Raw genomic sequence first — 6,101 nt, 5'->3', positions numbered from 1 at the left:
TGAATTTTCCCAATGACTAATGATATTGAACAACTTTTCATGTGTTTATTGGACATTTGTATATTCCCTTTGGAGGAATATCTATTCAGATCCTTTGCCCACTTTTTTTTTTCTTTTTAATTTTTTGTTTATTGCAGTAACATTGGTTTATAACATTGTAAAAATTTCAGGTGTACATCATTGTACTTCTATTTCTGCATGGACTACATCATGTTCACCACCAAAATACTAATTACAACCCATCACCACACACATGTACCGAATTATCCCTTTCACCCTCCTCCCTCCCCCCTTCCCCTCTAGTAACCACCAATCCAATCTCTGTCCCTATGTGTTTGTTTATTGTTGTTATTATCTACTACTTAATGAAGGAAATCATACGGTATTTGACCTTCTCCCTCTGACTTATTTCACTTTGCATCATACCCTCAATGTCCATCCATGTTGTCACAAATGGCTGGATTTCATTGTTTCTTATGGCTGAGTAGTATTCCATTGTGTATATATACCACAGCTTTTTTATCCATTCGTCCCTTGATGGGCACTTAGGTTGCTTCCAAGTCTTGGCTATCGTGAATAAGGCTGCAATGAACACAGGGGTGCATGTACCTTTGCAAATTGGTGTTTTCAAGTTCTTTGGATAAATACCCAACAGTGGAATAGCTGGATCATATGGTAGTTCTATCCTTGATTTTTTGAGGAATCTCCATCCTGTTTTCCACAGTGGCTGCACCAGTTTGCACTCCCACCAGCGGTGTATGAGAGTTCCCTTCTCTCCACAACCTCTCCAACACATGTTGTTTCCTGTCTTGTTAATTATAGCCATTCTGACGGGTGTGAGGTGATATCTCATTGTAGTTTTGATTTGCATTTCCCTGATAGTTAGTGATTTTGAACATCTTTTCATGTGTCTGTTGGCCATCTGTATATCTTCTTTGGAGAAATGTCTGTTCAGGTCTTTTGCCCATTTTTTAATTGGGTTGCTAGTTTTTTTGTTGTTGAGATGCATGAGTTCTTTATATATTTTGGAGATTAAGCCCTTATCAGATGTATGGTTTGCAAATATCTTCTCCCAATTGTTAGGTTGTCTTTTCGTTTTGTTGATGGTTTCCTTTGCTGTGCAGAAGATTTTTAGTTTGATGTAGTCCCATTTGTTTATTTTTCTTTTGTTTCTCTTGCCCGGTCAGATGTGGTGTTTGAAAAGATGTTGCTAAGACTGATGTCAAAGAGCGTACTGCCTATGTTTTCTTCTAGAAGTTTCACAGTTTCAGGTCTTACATTCAAGTCTTTAATCCATTTGGAGTTAATTTTTGTGTATGGTGTAAGGTAAGGGTCTACTTTCATTTTTGCATATGGCTATCCAGTTTTCCCAACACCATTTGTTGAAGAGACTTTCTTTTCTCCATTGTATGTTCTTGGCTCCTTTGTCAAAGATTAGCTGTCCATAGATGTGTGGGTTTATTTCTGGGCTTTCGATTCTATTCCATTGATCTGTGCGTCTGTTTTTGTGCCAGTACCATGCTGTTTTGGTTACTATAGGTTTGTAGTATATTTTGAAATCAGGAGTGTGATACCTCCAGCTTTGTTCTTTTTCTCAGGATTCCTTTAGCTATTCGGGGTCTTTTGTTGTTCCATATAAATTTTAGGATTCTTTGTTCTATTTCTGTGAAAAATGTTGTTGGAACTTTGATAGGGATTGCATTGAATCTATAGATGGCTTTAGGAAGTATGGACATCTTAACTATGTTAATTCTTCCAATCCAAGAGCACGGAATATCTTTCCATTTCTTTGTGTCTTCTTCAATTTCTTTCAGAAATGTTTTATAGTTTTCGGTGTACAGATCTTTCACCTCTTTGGTTAAGTTTATTCCTAGGTATTTTATTCTTTTTGTTGCAATTGTAAGTGGGATGGTATTCTTAATTTCTCTTTCTGCTACTTCGTTGTTAGTGTACAGAAATGCAACTGATTTTTGTATGTTGATTTTGTATCCTGCAACTTGACCATATTCGTTTATTACTTCTAAAAGTTTTCTGGTGGATTCTTTAGGGTTTTCTATATATAAAATCATGTCATCTGCAAATAGTGACAGTTTCACTTCTTCCTTTCCAATTTGGATCCCTTTTATTTCTTTCTGTTGCCTGTTTGCTCTGGCTAGGACTTCCAATACTATGTTAAATAGGAGTGGTGACAGTGGGCATCCTTGTCTGGTTCCTGTTCTTAGAGGGATAGCTTTCAGTTTTTCACCATTGAGGATGATATTAGCTGTGGGTTTCTCATATATAGTCTTTATTATGTTGAGGTACTTTCCTTCTATACCCATTTTATTCAGAGTTTTTATCATAAATGGATGCTGTATCTTGTCAAATGCTTTCTCTGCATCTATTGAGATGATCATGTGATTTTTATTCTTCATTTTATTAATGTGGTGTATTACGTTGATTGATTTGCGAATGTTAAACCATCCCTGCATACCTGGAATAAATCCCACTTGATCATGGTGTATAATCTTTTTAACGTATTGTTGTATGCGATTTGCTAGTATTTTGTTGAGGATTTTCGCATCGATGTTCATCAGTGATATTGGCCTGTAATTTTCTTTTTTTGTGTTGTCCTTGTCTGGTTTTGGTATCAGGGTAATGTCAACTTCGTAGAATGAGTTAGGGAGCTTCCCCCCCTCCTCAATTTTTTGGAAGAGTTTGAGAAGGATAGGTGTTAAGTCTTCTTTGAATGTTTGGTAGAATTCACCAGGGAAGCCGTCTGGTCCTGGACTTTTATTTTTGGGGAGGTTTTTGATTACTGTTTCGATCTCCTTACTGGTGATTGGTCTATTCAAATTCTCTACTTCTTCTTGATCCAGTTTTGGAAGGTTGTATGAGTCTAAGAATTTATCCATTTCTTCCAGATTGTCGAATTGGTTGGCATACAGTTTTTCATGGTATTCTCTTATAATCTTTTGTATTTCTGAGGTGTCTGTTGTAACCTCTCCTCTTTCATTTCTGATTTTACTTATTTGTGCCTTCTCTCTTTTTTTCTTGGTGAGTCTAGCTAAAGGTTTGTCAATTTTGTTTATCTTTTCAAAGAACCAGCTCTTGGTTTTATTAATTTTTTATATTGTTTTTTTGGTCTCTATTTCATTTATTTCTGCTCTGATTTTTATTATTTCCCTTCTTCTACTGATTTTGGGCTTTGTTTGTTCTTCTTTTTCCAGTTCCTTTAGGTGCATTGTTAGATTGTTTATTTGAGATTTTTCTTGTTTGTTGAGATAGGTCTGTATTGCTATAAACTTCCCTCTTAGAACCGCTTTTGCTGTATCCCATAAATTCTGGCATGTCGTATTTTCATTTTCATTTGTCTCCAGGTATTTTTTGATTTCTTCTTTGATTTCTTTATTAACCCAGTCGTTGTTCAGTAGCATTTTGTTTAATCTCCATGTATTTGTGGCTTTTCTGATTTTCTTCCTATAGTTGATTTCTAGTTTCATACCGTTGTGGTCAGAAAAGATGCTTGGTATTATTTCAATCTTCTTAAATTTATGGAGACTTGTTTTGTGGCCTAATATGTGATCAATCCTGGAGAATGTTCCATGTGCATTTGAAAAGAACGTGTATTCTTCGGTTTTTGGATGGAATGCTCTGTATATATCTACTAGGTCCATCTGTTCTAGTGTGTCGTTTAAGGCCAATGTTTCCTTATTGATCTTCTGTTTGGATGATCTATCTGTTGGTGTAAGTGGAGTGTTAAAGTCCCCTACTATTATTGTGTTACTGTCTATTTCTGTTTTTATGTCTGTTAATAATTGCTTTATATATTTAGGTGCACCTACATTGGAGTACGTAGATATTTACAAGTGTTATATCCTCTTGTTGGATTGTCCCCTTGATCATTATGTAATGCCCTTCTTTCTCTCGTTTTACAGTTTTGTTTTAAAGTCTATTTTGTCTGATATGAGTACTGCTACCCCAGCTTTCTTTTCATTGCCATTTGCGTGGAGTATCTTTTTCCATCCCTTCACTTTCAGTTTGTGAGTGTCTTTAGGTCTGAAGTGTGTCTCTTGTATGCAGCATATATATGGGTCTTGTTTTTTTATCCAGTCAGCCACCCTATGCCTTTTAATTGGAGCATTTAGTCCATTGATGTTTAAAGTAGCTATTGATAAGTATGTATTTACTGCCATTTTTTAACTTTTTTTTTCCTCAGTTTTTTAGTAGTCCTTCTCTGTTCCTTACTTCTTCTATACAGAATTGATGGTCACTTTAGTTTGACCTCTGTCTGAAAGCTGTACTCTTTAACTACCCTCCTCCCTCCTTTTATGTTTTTGATATCATATCCAACCTCTTTTTTGTGCATTTGTATCCATTACGTTCTAATCGTGGAAATAGATAATTTTTCCTATTTGTGGTCTTCTCTTTTCCCCTTAAATCAGTCCCTTTAACATTTCTTGTAACACTGGTTTCTTGGTGACAAACTCCTTTAATTTTTGCTTATCTGGGAAAATTTTGATCTCTCCTTCCATTTTGAACGATAACCTTGCTGGGTAGAGTATTCTTGGCTGTAAGTTTTTTCCTTTTAGCACTTTAAATATATCGTGCCATTCTCTTCTAGCCTGTAAGGTTTCTGCTGAGAAGTCAGCTGATAGCCTTATGGGGTTTCCTTTGTATGTAACTTGACATTCTCTTGCGGCTTTTAGGATTCTCTCTTTATCTTTAATTCTGGACATTTTGATTATGATGTGTCTTGGTGTGGTCCTCTTTGGGTTTATCTTGTTTGGGGCTCTCTGTGCCTCCTGTACCTGGATGTCTGTTTCCTTCCTTAGGTTAGGGAAGTTTTCATCTATTATTTCTTCAAATAGATTCTCTGCCCCCTTGTCTCGCTCTTCTCCTTCCGGGACACCTATAACACGGATGTTAGTGCGCTTGATGTTGTCCCAGAGGTCCTTAGACTGTCCTCACTCTTTTTAATTCTTTTCTCTTTTACCTGTTCACCTTGGGTAATTTCTTCTAGTCTTTCTTCCAGCTCACAGATCCGTTCTTCTGTATCCTCTACTCTGCTTTTGAGTCCCTCTAATGAATTTTCATTTCCAGTGTTGTATTCTTCATTTCTGATTGGTTCTTTTTATATCTTCCATTTCTTTGTTGACATTCTCACTGAGTTCATCTATTCTTCTCCCCAGATCAGTGAGCATCCTTAACACTCTTAGTTTGAACTCTCTGTCGGGTAGGTTGCTCATTTCTGTTTCACTTAGTTCCTTTTCTGGGGTTTTGTCCTGTTCCCTTACTTGGAATGTATTCTTTTGCCTCCTCATTTTGCCTCTTTCCCTGTGCTTGTGTCTATGTATTAGGTAGGTCAGCTACGTCTCCTGCTCTTGAATAGGTGACCTTATGTAAGTGATGCCTTAGGAGGCTTCCAGTGTGCTTCCCTCAGTTCTCAATGTTCCAGGGTTGGCCCCTATGTGGGCTACGTGTGTCCTTCTATTGTGGCCTGTTAGCTCTCCCTATAGGCGTCCAGGGAGGCTGAGTTATGCTCCTGGCCAGCTGTTGTAATGCTCAGCTGCTTGTAGTTGTTGTGGGCCCTTCAGTCTCTTTATCAGGTGTGGGGATCCCCAGCACAGTTGGCTGCAAGTTCTAATACCACATTTGTGTTGCAGTATTTCTTTTAAGTGAGTAGGCCCCCAGTGTGGCAGGTTGCTAGGCGCAGGGCCTTAGAATTGCTGTAAACCTCTAGCCTATTATGTCTCTTGTCAGCTCTCTGAGGATTGCAGCTGGGTGGGGCTGGCCTCAGGCACAGGAGCACCCAATTGTTTCAGGCTTTGGAAGGTGGGGCAAACCTCCTATGTGGGTCTTTGAGAAGCACAAGTCTTCTGCAGCTGACAAGCCCTGTTGCCCACAGGTCCACACACACAGTCAACACAGTCCTGCCCCGTGTGAGCGCCCCGACCTCCCCAAGCGGACCCAGTCTCTCCACGGCAGGAGCCCCACACACTCCGCCACCGCCCCACACTCTCCACCCGCTCCTTGTGCACACCCTGCCCTGCTCAAGTCAGCTCAGTTGCCAGGCTGCAGAGAATCCAGTCACCAATCTATGCAGGCCCACACGTTGCCTG

The sequence above is a fragment of the Ceratotherium simum genome, chromosome 32 (assembly GCF_057802395.1).
Source record: "Ceratotherium simum simum isolate JZ-2026a chromosome 32, ASM5780239v1, whole genome shotgun sequence".
NCBI classification, from domain to species: Eukaryota; Metazoa; Chordata; class Mammalia; order Perissodactyla; family Rhinocerotidae; genus Ceratotherium; species Ceratotherium simum.
Note: the sequence above shows the minus strand (reverse complement) of the source record.